This window comes from Lactuca virosa, chromosome 3 (genome assembly GCF_052849685.1).
Source record: "Lactuca virosa cultivar CGN04683 chromosome 3, Lactuca_virosa_CGN04683_v6, whole genome shotgun sequence".
NCBI lineage: Eukaryota > Viridiplantae > Streptophyta > Magnoliopsida > Asterales > Asteraceae > Lactuca > Lactuca virosa.
In genome coordinates this window covers 214,319,571-214,333,553 of record NC_136428.1, presented here as the reverse complement: position 1 = coordinate 214,333,553, position 13,983 = coordinate 214,319,571, and the positions used below count along the sequence as shown (strand labels likewise).

The following is a 13,983-nucleotide window of genomic DNA, read 5'->3' as shown; positions in this document are numbered from 1 at the left end:
TGTTGGATAAGGTGTCTAAGTCCATAACTATAATTGGTATGTACTTGAACCGAAAATAGCATGGTCTATTTGGGTTGCATTTCACCGAAACAATTTGAAAGGATGGACTTTTGAGTAGAGGTTGTTTATGATTTATTAATATATTAAAAGTGTTGGATTAATGTCTAAGTCCATAACTATATTTGGTATGTACTTGACCCGACCCGACATGGTCCATTTCGGTTGCACTTCACCGGCACAATTTATATGGATAGTCTTTTGAGAATAGTATATTTATGATTTATATTAATATATTATAAGTTCTAATATATTAATATGGAATCATATTATTTAATTAGTATTGATCAAGAATTAATTTAGAATTAATTAAGTGATAAAAAAAAACTAATTAAATGTGGACTCTTATATATATGGAATGGGTCAAGTTCATTTAGGTTGGGCTAAGCTTTCATGGATGGTCCATGGAGCTTTTAACCCATGGATCCTATGTAAATGAAAGGTCATGGGTATTAGGGTTTACATGGATGTAACCCTAATTCTCCATAATATATAAAGGGGTCCTTGGCTCACAAAATTGGCACAAGTGTGTGAAAATAAGAGTGGGCCGATTTTAGTGTGCATACATATTCTCTCAAGTTCTTCCAAGGTGTTTTGGTGATTTGTGATTCCATTTGAGGCTTCCACACTATTGGGGCTAAGCTCTTAAAGCTTGAAGACATCAAACTACATCAAAAGGTATGTCATCTAACTAGAACTTTGTAGTATAGGTGCTTCATAATATGCTAGTTAGGATGAAACCTTGGAATATTTAATATTTGCATGTATAATAGAGAAAACATAGATCCAAGGTTTATAGGGTTGCATGTACACCATAGGAGTGTTAGAATGCTCAAAACCCAACAATAAGTTCTAATATATTAATATGAAATCATATAATTTAATTAGTATTGATCAAGAATTAATTTGGAATTAATTTAGTGATCAAAAGAGACTAATTAAATGTATGGGGATTGACTTGGTAAATCAATGATTCTTATAGTGTGGGCCTATGATTATTTAGGATGGGCTAAACCAATATGGTAGTCCATAGAGCTTTAACCCATGGAGCCTAAGTAATATGAAAAGTCATGTCCATTAGGGTTTACATGGATGAAACCCTAGACTTTGCCACACTATAAAAGAAGTCCCTTAGCTCCTAAAATCGGACCTAGTTGTTCTTAGAGAACACAATAGCCGATTTTTGTGCAAGTCACTCTCTCTCAAGTCCTCCATTGTTGGTGGTGTTTTGTGAAGCATTTGAGGCATCACATTTCTGGTGCTAGGCTCTTAAAGGTTCAAGTTACCAAGCTACAACAATAGGTAAGTCATCTAACTAGTTTTGTTGTTCAAGTAGCATTGATTTGTATGCTAGTTAGGATAATGATTTGGAAAATCAAATTGCATGTATAAATAGAGAAAACATAGATCCAAAGCATTTAGGGTTGTATGTGCACCATAAGGTTGTTAGGGTGCTCAAAACCGTTCAGTGTCTTGGGCACCTAGTCAACCAGATGTGTATTCTGGTCTATCCGGGCAAGATGGAGGCCATGATGAAGTGGGAGATTCGGAGGTCTCCAACTGAGATTCGGAGTTTCCTGGGTCTAATGGGTTATTACCGGAGATTTATTCAGGACTTCTCCAAGAATTTTGTTCCTTTGAACCGACTGACCAAGAAGTCGGTGACCTTCCGTTGGGGGCCAGAATAGCAGGCAGCTTTCGAGACTCTAAGACAGCGGTTGTGAGAGGCACCGATCCTGACTTTACCGGAGGGCGTCGATGATTTCGTGGTTTACTGTGACGCTTCGATTACGGGCATGGGTGTGGTATTGATGCAGCAGGGTCACGTGATAGCTTACGCTTCGAGGTAGTTGAAGCCTCACGAAGCTAACTATCTAACGCATGATTTAGATTTGGGGGTTGTGGTGTTCGCCCTCAAGATTTGGCGGTATTAACTCTATGGGGTCCGTTGTACGATTTTCACGGACCACAAGAGTTTGAGGTACCTCATGGATCAACCGAATCTAAACATGAGGCAGCGTCGGTGGTTAGATGTGGTGAATGACTACAATTGTGAGATCCTTTACCACCCGGGCAAGGCCAATGTGGTGGCCGACACCCTGAGCTGCAAGGCAGTAGCGGCCCCGATTTGAGACATTTGTCTGAGGATGACAGTGATTACTCCATTGCTGGAGCAGATCCGAGAGGCGCAGGTAGAGGGCCTAAAGGAAGAGCGTCAGAAGTGCGAACGGATCATACCCCGGGTGGCCACATTTGATTATGATAGTCGAGGGTTGTTGACCCTGCATGGGAGGGTCTAGGTTCTGTACTGGGGCAGAGTACGGCAGGGTCTGATGGATGAGGCCCATAAGTCAAGGTTCTCCATCCACCCCTGGGCGACGAAGATGTATCGGGATATTCGTCCTGATTACTGGTGGCCCTGCATGAAGCGGGACGTAGCGTGGTATGTGGAGAGGTGCTTGACCTGCAGGAAGGTCAAGGACGAGCACTAGAGACCACATGGCAAGATGCAGCCGCTAGACATTCCGATCCAGGAGAGTATATCGTCCGAGAAGCTGGCTAATATATACGTGCGTGAGATAGTGGCACGACATGGAGTGCCTGTCTCGGTGCTGTCAGACCAAGATGTCCGTTTCACTTCCAGATTTTGGAAGAGGTTTCACGATGATATGGGTACTTGTCTCCACTTCAGTACCGCTTTCCACCCTCAGACAGACGGTCGGAGCGAGAGGACGATACAGACCCTCGAGGACATGCTACGTGCATGTGTATTGGACCCCAATATGTTGGGGAGAGGTCCGTCATAGAGTCATGGGTAGTACTGAGGTAGTAATCATGACTATAGAGCGGATCCAGCAGGTCCGGAGCAGGCTCCAGACTGCTCAGAGTCGGCAGAAGAGCTACGCCGAAAAGCGGCGTTCAGACTTGGAGTTTCTGGTGGGCGGCATGGTCCTCCTGAAGGTGTCACCTTGGAAAGGTGTCATCTGGTTCCGGAAGCGGGGTAAGTTGGGCCCCAGGTACATTGGTCCTTTCAGGGTTATAGCACGGGTGGGCAAGGTGGTGTATCGATTAGATCTTCCAGCAGAGCTTAGTCAGATCCACAACACTTTCCATGTTTCCCAGTTGCAGAATTTCTTAGTGGATGATTCAGCAATTGTGCCCTTATAGGATATTCAGGTTGACGACAGTCTGAACTACATTGAGAGGCCGGTGGCAATTCTGGATCACAATACGGAAACCTTGAGGAACAAGGTTGTTCAGCTAGTGAAGGTGCAGTGGCAGCACGATAATGGTTCTGAGTGGACTTGGGAGCCCGAGGAGGAGATGAGGGAGCACTACCTGGAGTTGTTTCCAGAAGCAGCAGACTTCGAGGACAAAGTCTAAGTCAAGTGGGGGAAGATAGTAGATCCAGAGACTTCCTTCCACCCCCTCACTTTCTGGTAATCAAGTCTCTAACTTGATCATTTGTTCATTAGATCTCCTTACTACCATTTTATAAGGGTTTTGGTTCAAGAATCTCGATCTTTGGGATTTGGAAGTCCCAAGTGGCTTACGTTTCAGATCTGGGATCTAGAAGGGGTTTCATGGCATAAATGTTCAAACTTTATGACCATGGAATCCCCATGCAAGCTTAAAGACGTTATCATGGCCTTCTAGCCCCAAAAGGCCATGCATTGAGGTAAAGTCTGAGACTTTATGTGTTCAAGTGGTGTGTAAGGCCTAGATCTGTGTTATGGATTTTGGACCAAGATATATGTTCTAGAGAGCTAAGGTTTGAGTTTAAATCTTTGAGAAGGACTAATAGTGGGTAAAGTTGGAAACTTTACCCTTAAAAAGGCATTTCCATTATGTAGATAAAGTATGGAGTTTGGATATGAAGAGTAGGGGCTTAATCCTTTAAGTTGACCCAAACAGACTAAGGAACTCGGCTAGTCCATAGAGGGACTCGACGAATTAATGGCATTATGTCCCGATTTTGTTCAAGGTAGAACTCGACGAGTCTTCAAAGGGACTCGACAAGTTGGATCGCGATTTCAGGATTTCCGGATTTATAGGACTCGGCGAGTCAGGGGATGACTCGACGATTTGAGTCAAATTGGATGGTTGACTTTGATTTTGACCAAAACGTTGACTTTGGCCAGGGGTAAAATGGTCATTTTACCATAAGGAGAATTATTAGGTTTTGACTAAGTGTTATTGTGATAATAATAGTCGGGGAGTCGTTGGAGCAGCCGTCGGAGATTCCTTACTCGAGATTTCAACAGTCAGCTTTACGAGGTGAGTTTCCTTCATTAGGAGCGGGTCTACGGCACCAAGGCCGGCCCGTATATGTGATACGTTAGTAGCCGAGTGAGGGCGGGGCCTGAATCTCATAGTAGCCGAGTGTGAGCGGGGCCCGAATCTCGTAGTATTATTTGAGTATAGATATGTGACTACTTGATAGGAATAGATATACTTCTTGTCAGTGTGATACTTGTATACACGTAGTAGCGGAGTGTGGGTGGAGCCCGAATGTCGTAGACAGCGGAGTGTGGGCGGGGACCGAATCTCCTAGACAGCGGAGTGTGGGCGGGGCCCGAATCTCCTAGCACTACTAGAAAAACAGCCTTTTACGACACGCAATGCGTGTCGTAAAACGCTCAGACGACGCGCAAATGCGTGTCAAGGAAGGCCCTGTCATAACGAGAGACGACACGCTTTTGCGCGTCGTCTATTTACGACGCGCATTTACGACGCACATTTATGACACGCATTTTCGATGCGCAGTTATGACACGCAATGCGTATAAAGGAAGGCCCTGTCATAAAGGAAGACGACACGCATTTGCTTGTCGTAACCTTACGACGCGCGTGTTTATGACACACAATACGTATCAAGGAAGCCTCTGTCAAGAAAGGACATGTCATAAATGAAGATGACACATTTTTTTGCGTATCGTAATTTTAAATGTTCAAAAAAAATATTATTTATAGATTTACTAACTATCAAATTAAATTTGCATTTAATGTCTCATAACAAAAAATAAAATACCATATACAAAAAATACAATCCATTGCATAAAATTTAATGTCATACAAATAATCGATCCAGGGAAAAATAAAACAAATCAATAGAAGTTGTTTTCTCCCTATACACGATTATCACATAGTAAATAACAAACTTTATTTCATATTCATACATATGATTACATTATTCATTAAAAAAACATATACCTACATCTTCACCTAAAATGTTATTACATGATGCAAGTTGGCCACTTCGTTGATGGATTACCAAGAGGAAGACCAACAACTGCCCTAAAATGTTCCATGATCTGCCCATACTCATGTCCTGTAACTTTAAACATTTAATGAGAAATTACTAACATGAATGGAAAAAGTACACTATAAATTTGTTTTTCCAAGAGTGGCATGGACGATAAGGTGCTACAAGTTTGTCCAAGCTGCCAAACAAAGACTGCATGCAAACCAAAACATACATATACTAGAAATTTAATTACCATACAGATAGAAACTTGGGAGTATTTATATTAGGTCATATCCTAAGAAGGCCCATAAATAAGTGATATGCTTAAACAATCCTCAATTGTTTTCTAGAGTGTGGTAGTTTGTTATTAACATGGAAGGCCCATGATTATCCTACACCATGAAAATTTGATCTTCTTTACTTTTGAAGAAAAAAGAAGGAAAAGAAAAAAGACTACATATGCACCTATTGGCAAAAGGCCAACAATTACCATACAAATTTCCAGCAACAACCATATGAATCTTGCATAAAAAACTAGTAAGTATCAAAACGTGTTCTACAACATGCAGATTTGATGTTTGTTGCTAAAATTTGTACAAACTTGCTTTTTCCATATAAAATATACACATTTGAACTTTAATGGGATCACGATAGTTGAAGTACAAGATTTAGTTCTTGTGCACTTCTTGCTGTCAAACCACCCCGCCTACAACCAAAAATAATCGATAACAAATGTTGTTCCCAAATCTGGAAGTTAATGTCATCAACTTCAAAAAAACATTTGTTTACCTTATAACATTTGGGAGACTTTTCTGGGTCTTTTGGAGCTCCACATGGCACTGGTTGCAGCATTCAAGTCTGTCATAAAAGTCAGATTGTTATACACAACTGAAAGTAGTTTGTGATTTCTTCAATTTAGCCCTTTTAAACAACAGTTTAAACTTTATACAAACCTTTTTTATGCATGAAGATCAACACCCACAGTTGGAGGTGCTGAGATTGTGGAGGTGATTAAAGGCCCAAAGACAGCTACAAGCTTCAATAACATTTCCAATGACCGTTTATATGTCTCTCTGTGTTGCTATCGAGTAATCCCAAAAGTAAAGGCAACAAGCAAGAGAAGTGATATAAATTTAAACACTCTGTGTTTTACAGCATAACACTAATCACATCTGCATGTACCTGAAATCAATCACACAAAATAACATGTCAAATGATAAAACACAAAGTATTTGTTGTAACAGTAAAACTCTACAGTGAATGAATAGTTGAATACTCACTGCATGATCTGGTAACTTCTGCAAGGAATTAATAGCGCCCCTTGTGTCATTTCGTGCCCAAAAATGTCCTACAACCTAGTCAAATCCAATCACAAATAAAACAAAAAGGAAATTAATTTAGAAAAAAGAAAGCACCCTAAATTTTTAAACCACGTGCTATGTTCATTTCATTTGATTAATAATAATACTGAAAATTAACAGGTACCTAAAGTTTTGTAAGGCGAGATTGAAGAGTGCTTAAAAATAACTCATGATCAATCATCAAATCTTCAGTATCATCATTCTTCGAGTTACACATCAAACCTCTTCATGTGGTTTGTGGATTATCTTCCTGCCAGTTGTTCAACCTCAAAAGTAAATCTATTTATTTTAATATTTATATAATCTATAGGATTATCTTACCAACAAGGGAGAAAATTTAGGTTTCTCAATTGTCATTTGTGTAGTAGAAGTAATTTGCCTTGGTACAGCTGGCAGATGTGAGGTTCTGGTTCTAATTCTAGTTCTTTCAGGTATCACTTGAGAAGAAGCTCTACATCTCCGTGCAACTGCCATGGGAGGTGACCTAACTTTTTTCGATATTACCCTTTGGGAAGCAACATGTCTTCTCTGAACTGATAAGGCCTTAGCTTTAGGGGAAGTCTTAAGTGACACAGGTGACAATTTAGCTTCTGATACTGACAAAGACGCCATATCATTATCAGGTGTCTTTATTGGTGATGTGGCAGTTTCAGGTATTTCACATGAGACCACATTGACAGGTGGATGTTCTACAGTGTCACCATTTACATACATGCTATCTGTATTAGGTTTTTGAGATTCATCAGTACCCAACTTTTCTTTTTTCTCAAATTTCTCAACAAGATTCCGAGTCTTTCCATTTGAAACTGCAACACATTTAACATGTGTCGACCTTTTGTTGGAGGAATCAACAGATACCTCATGGTTAGATGAAGATTTAGAGTTAGGTGTTTTCTCCTCTGAAGAATCAATCGCCACATCATCAGTAAAAATCCTTCTCTGAATATTTGTATTTGATCCATCTATCCTAGAAACAACAGGAGTCATGCCTGCAGCTTTACTTCAAACGATGAGTGTTACAGTTACAGTAACAGTAAGATAAAATAGGTAAAAGATTAAAATAATTGAGATAACAAAACAAATTACTGTCTACATATATATTCTTGATATCTTGTGTGTCATCATCTAAGGGTATAAATGACATTCTTGGAGTCTTAGTTCTCTCTATAACACTTTCCTGGAGATTAGTCTTTGGATCCACATGAGCTTTTTCTATGGCTATCATGTTATATGCATATGGTTCAATATGCTTCACAAACAGAAAGGTATACAAGTAAATAATAAATAATGTGAAATTATTTAAATTATGGAAGGATAAAGAATTAAAGATAGATATTGAAACATCTGCTGCCCAAACTCCAATAGAGTTTTGATAATATGAGCACCCTAAAAGCTTCCCATCATCAATACAAAGGTCACCCAATGTTGACCATCCTATATCAACATCATCATGACAAATTATAGGCTCCCATTAATACACCTTAAAAAAGAATCAGAGTGAGAATTATAGTTTCCAAAACGCAAACTATAAAAACTAATGTAAAAAAGAAGAAAATAGTTAGAACCTTTAAACTGTTGTCTAATCCACAAAAGAGTGTTCTTCCATCTGGATAAAATGCAACTGATCGTAACCCTGTTGGCTGTGTAAAATCAATAAACAAGTTATAAAAGAAAGATCATGGGCCCACGTTATTACATAGATTTTTCTAGAAGTATACCTCAGCCCGAGTTGTTCCAATCAATTCAAAGGTTTCCAAATCCCAAAATTTCACAGTTCTATCTGATGAACCTGAATTAACACATGCATCATCAAGAAAAACATAAAAAAGTTGAAAGAAAAAAGAAGCCATTGTTGGATGGATACAAACCTGTTGCTAGAAGAAACTCAAGAGGATGGAAATCCATTGATTTAATGTGGCCTTCATGTAACTTGAACTCATGCAAGAGCTTTATAGCAGTTAAGTCCCATATCTTTACAACATTATCAAGTCCTCCAGACACCACCCATCTTCCATCAGCGGTAAATCTGATTGTACTAATTGCTCGTTTATGACCCTTATATGTATGAATGCATCCTTTCTTTCGAATATCCCATATCTTCAAATTAGTATCCATGGATCCTGATGCAAGAAACTCACCAAAAGGATGGAATTCCAAGGCAGTGCAGTAGGATCGGTGTCCATTAAGTGTTCTAAACACTGCATTTAAGGAAAAAGAATTAGACATCGAGTAAAAAAAGTACTACGGGGACGTAAGGTGATTACTTAAAAAGTCATAAACACCCTTTGTCTCTTCTAACTCCCAGAGCATTACCACGCCAGAAGAAGCTCCAGCAGCCACCAACACTTGGGTTGAATCAAAATTTACAGATTCTATAGGGCTCGTGTGGCCACTTAAACTCTGCACCAACAAAAAATATATAATAGTTTAGAATCATTTGTACATTTTCTTCAATTCATTCTAATTTTAGAAACAGAAAGATGAAGTTTGGGTATTGAGACTATATATGTCTCTTTTTTTGGTAATGAGGATAGATAATCTCCATCCGAGCCAACTTCGTTTGACCAAAAGGGAAACTCGGGCCCTCACAAATACCTCGGGAACCATCCCCTTAGGAGAAGGCCGGTGGCTGTCAATAAGCTTTCCCTATAGAATCTCTTTGGTATTCTCGAATGAAATCTCAATAAGCTTGCCTTCATCTAGTTCAATAAACCCGCAAGAGATATGAATCGCTTTTGGAATCAGTTTCCATTTGTAAGAGGAGTATGAGAGAAGGAAGGCAATAGGGAAATTGATGCGGTGTGTTTTGGGGAAAGGGTTGTTAGACATCAGAAAAATGGAAGAGAAGAAAAGATAAGGGTAAAACCATATTTAGGGTTTTTTCGATTTGGGGTGTGAAGAACGCCTGAGCCATCACCACCAAAAACCCTAGCACGTACTAAGTCGATAGAAAAATGAGAGAATCGGGATTTAAGAAGAAAATAAAAGACCTCCCGCTACCTACTAAGAAGGAGAATCAATCTTTGCATTTGATACTTCATAGTGATAACTCATGGAATTCACAGAGTTTCACTAAGTCAAACCATGGAAAAGAGAAAAGTAGAAACGAAGGAAAATGAGAAGATGGCGGGGTTTTCTAATTTTTGGGATTTCGTTTCCCACTTAGCTATTAAAGGTTGAAAAATGTGCGTTCCATTAAAAATTATAAAGCGACATCCTTAGACGACACGCATTTTATTACAGGTGCCCTCCGTGTTTTATTTTGTTTGGACACTAATTTAAGGGCACGCAATAATGCATGACATAAATCCTTAAATTTTTTGAAGAGATGACACTTTTTTAATGTCACACGCTTTTGTGTAACATAAATCAATGAGTGTCATGGTTTGTGCGTCGTAAAAGGCTGTTTTTCTAGTAGTGTAGACAGCGGAGTGTGGGCGGGGCCCGAATCTCCATGAGAGTGGGCGGGGCCCATATCTCCTAGTTGCATGTTATGTGTGTGGTGTGTGGTAGTTTGGGGAGACTCACTAAGCTTCGTGCTTACAATTTTCAGTTTTGGTTTCAGGTACTTCCACTAGCAAGGGGAAGAGCTCGGGATGACGGCATGACACACACCATAGTTTTTAGCCAGGGATGTTTTGACTCTGATGTTTTGACACGTGATTTTGATACAGTATTTTAATATGATGCTTTGGGGATACATGACTTGTGATTTTATTATGATGTTGATGGATTATGGTTTTTCTTAAATGATTTAAAATGAAATTTTTGGACCGTATTTTTGGGATGTTTTAGCAATAGATTTTAGTGGATTATCTTATAAACATCATTTAATATATATTCCATTCTTGTTTGATTTATTAATCCTTAAAATAATTTTTAACCGTAATCAATTATTTTCGACGGCATTGATCCATATTTGGCTTTACGATGTGTAAAGGGATGTCGTAGACACACAACAAAGTATTTAGTTAGGTAATGCAGTTTACCAGTTTCAATCTCTTCTAAAACTCCTAGATATTTTGAGATTCATTGGCATGTAAATCTCGGATTGTGCTCATCTAAATTCAGAAATGAGGATATCGCAGATCATTGAGTAGATGGTGAATCAACCATGCAATATTGTGTGTCCCTTGATAGAAAATTATTCTCGCATTGACATGTCGGTTAACCACACACTGTCCATCAATAGAATAATTTTACAAGAGACACATCATTTCCAACTTATACTCTCGCAATGATGTGCCGGTTAACAACACACTCTCCATCATTATAATATAAGTGAAATGTGTGTTTTCATGGGTAACACATGACTCACGTTGTCTTTTTATAAAACGGGAATTTTATTTTATTTCTTTAGTTAATATGTGTATATTTCAAACACTTATCCAATCAAACCCTTTCGGTAAATCTTGTGGGAACCCATTTTTTCGATTGGATTGGTGAGGAATAATAATATCAAGAAGATAATCATATGAACAATGAAGAACATAATATGTGAGTAAACTGATAATGGATAGATAGAGCGACAGAAAATATTACATGACCAACACTCATGGCTAGGGAGAATCCCCAGTCAAACACCTTTAATCTAAAGTCTACATAGTGCACTCTTACTAAAATGACCACTCACCTCCACTTTATATATTAGTGGAGGGAATATGCTTTCTATACAAGGGAATATTCTAACCTAATAAACACTCATCATTGTAGAGCATTTTCAAGCTCCAATAATCTCCACCTAAATGCTCGGAAATGGTGAGGGTAAAGCAGTGATAAAAGGCAGAATATCCGACGGGCAGGTCCGATGGGTCTGGTGTTGAAGTGTGTCGGAAAAGCTGAAGCTGTCGTGATCACGGAATCTGGCAATGGAATCTCTATCGTCAAAGAACATATAGAGGAAACCAATCTCTGAATAAAATATGAAATCCCAATCTTCGAATGTGATCAGTCCCCAAAAATCAATCATGTTCACAGTCTCCCCCCTCGACTATTGAACCGAAGAGCACAATGTCGAATCACGCGTCTTCAATATTCCGAACTCAAGTGATAATTTACCAAATAATATTTGAAGAATAACCTGCTGAAAATGTGAAGCATCCCAAAGTGAATTTCGAATGATAAATAATGTGAATCCGAAGATATGGTCTAGAATGCCAAAAATTTGATCGGAAGATCAAATATAAGTGTCACGTCACATCACCAAAATAATCTTCGTCTTCCAAGTATCGCAAATCCAAACTCGATAAAGCATAAGATATGATCCGGATGAAAACACAAATGAGACATCCCAAAACGTAGAGTTTGAAGATAAATAGTTGTAATCTGAAGAACATCTAGTAATGCCTAAAATTTGATTTGTAAAGATCAAAAATCAGTGGCACATGACAATACTAAATCGATCTCCGTCTTCAAATGTCTCTAAAATCAAAACTCCAATAATAAATGAGAATGGATGCTCATAAAGATAAAAAATAATCATGAAACTATGCAAGAGAATATGCCGGATATGATGGAGCATCGCACGCTCCATCTTGATGTGAGCATCTACCCGAAGAAACGAGGATATTATTTCCTAGTAATGGGTAAACTTGGTGATGTTTTGTCGAACTGAAAAAACACTGTAGAATATATATGATAAAACCCGTTTCTGAAGAACCATGATGCTAAACCGAAGTAATGTCGATAACCGAAATGCAAACCCGAACTCCGAAAACACAACCAATGACTTGTCAATCAAGGTCAACGTGAACCAGTCTATACCTCTAATTGGTATGAATGATGGTTCGAGACCATATGCAACTAGTCTGAAGGAAGTAAAAATGTGAACCTAGGAAAGATCCAAACCTCGGAAAACATTGCTGATCAGATAAGTTTCTGAATGAAAATATGTGGATCCAAATCTCCGAAGCATAAAAATATGAGGTTGCAAATGCGAGTTGTTCGGAAAGAGGAAGAGCACACAAATAATAATCTATGAAGCAACTTGTCTTCACTCATAATCAGAAAGAAGAATGAAGTCTTGAACCATGAGGTTAAAATTGGTGTTAAAAAAACAATTGGTTTTAATAAAAAATAATAATTGGTTTTAATAAAAAAATGGTTTTAAGAAAAATAATTGGAATTAAAAAAAATAATGGGTTTAAAAAAATTGTTTTAAATAAAAGAATTGGTATGAAAAAATAATGGGTGTTAAATTAAAAAATTAAATAAATAAATAAATAAGATAATCGACAAGGTGGTCTCGTACTAAAGGAGTCCGAAATAAACAAAAAAAATGGATTAAAGGTGGATCCGAAGTGAATCAGACAGGTCTGTAACAATTTGATCCGAAGAGAGAAGGTTATAAGGCTTGCCTCGGAGGGAAGAGTGTTTCGTAGTGGGATCTCGGACTCTGTAACCAGACCGAGATGGGTGAAGTGAGCAGGTCTTCGAAATAGTGACTTCGAGATGGAGGTTGCGGAATGGCAGTGAGTCTCGGAAGGCGAAGTCTTTATGAAGGGCAATCCGAGGCGTCGTGCGAGGCTCAGATGCAATGCGAGAACTTTGCAATTAATTTTTCTCAGACTAGGAGTGTCCCCTCGGACAACGAGGTGATCACCTTGGCATATAGATGCGATGCGAGGTGTTGTCCGGAGTGATGAAAAGGTCTCGGATGTCAGAGGCTTCGGCTTGGGAGGCATCTTCGGACATGATGATTTTGTCACAACTGAACAGTAGATAACAAAAGATGTCAGACCATTAAATGCAAAGGGAAAAAAATGCTGAAAGTTTCATTATTTGTCTCATCCCCATATCCCGTACATGTCGATTTCCACCAATAGGACAAAAAATGTTTCCCTTTGTCAGACAAGTATTTAATGTTCCTTTGACCCATACTTTCAACATGCATGCATTAACAAGTCGTACCACATATTTGAGCACCTTTTACACTCTGAGATCAAAGTCCAAAACACATCAAAAGTTCATAAAATCCAAAATTTCAACCTCTGAACGAATATTTTATCCCATAGCACCTTTTTTGTCTTATTCAAAACACTTTTTATATGAGGATAACAAGAATCAAAACACCACCTTTTTCATGAAAAACTTCATTTTCTTCAGCATAGACTAAATATCTTCATAAATTAAAATTTAATAGCAGCAAAAATGTATGAACAAAACAGCATAATCTTTATTTTTCTAGCAACATCACCAACAAAAACAGTAAAATACTCGCAAAAGATTTTTTAGTTGCGAAGGCTGAGAAAAATGCTTCAAGAATGACGAAAGTCTCAAGGATAATAAACCAATCGGGATCGTTCCCTTGAAATAACTA

General features: G+C 38.5%; 1 pseudogene; it reads right to left on the bottom strand.

Annotated features, from left to right (window-relative positions):
- Positions 1-5,925: 5,925 nt before the first annotated feature.
- On the bottom strand, positions 5,926-9,272 carry LOC145164394 (katanin p80 WD40 repeat-containing subunit B1 homolog KTN80.1-like; annotated as a pseudogene).
- Between the last annotated feature and the right edge of the window lie 4,711 nt (positions 9,273-13,983).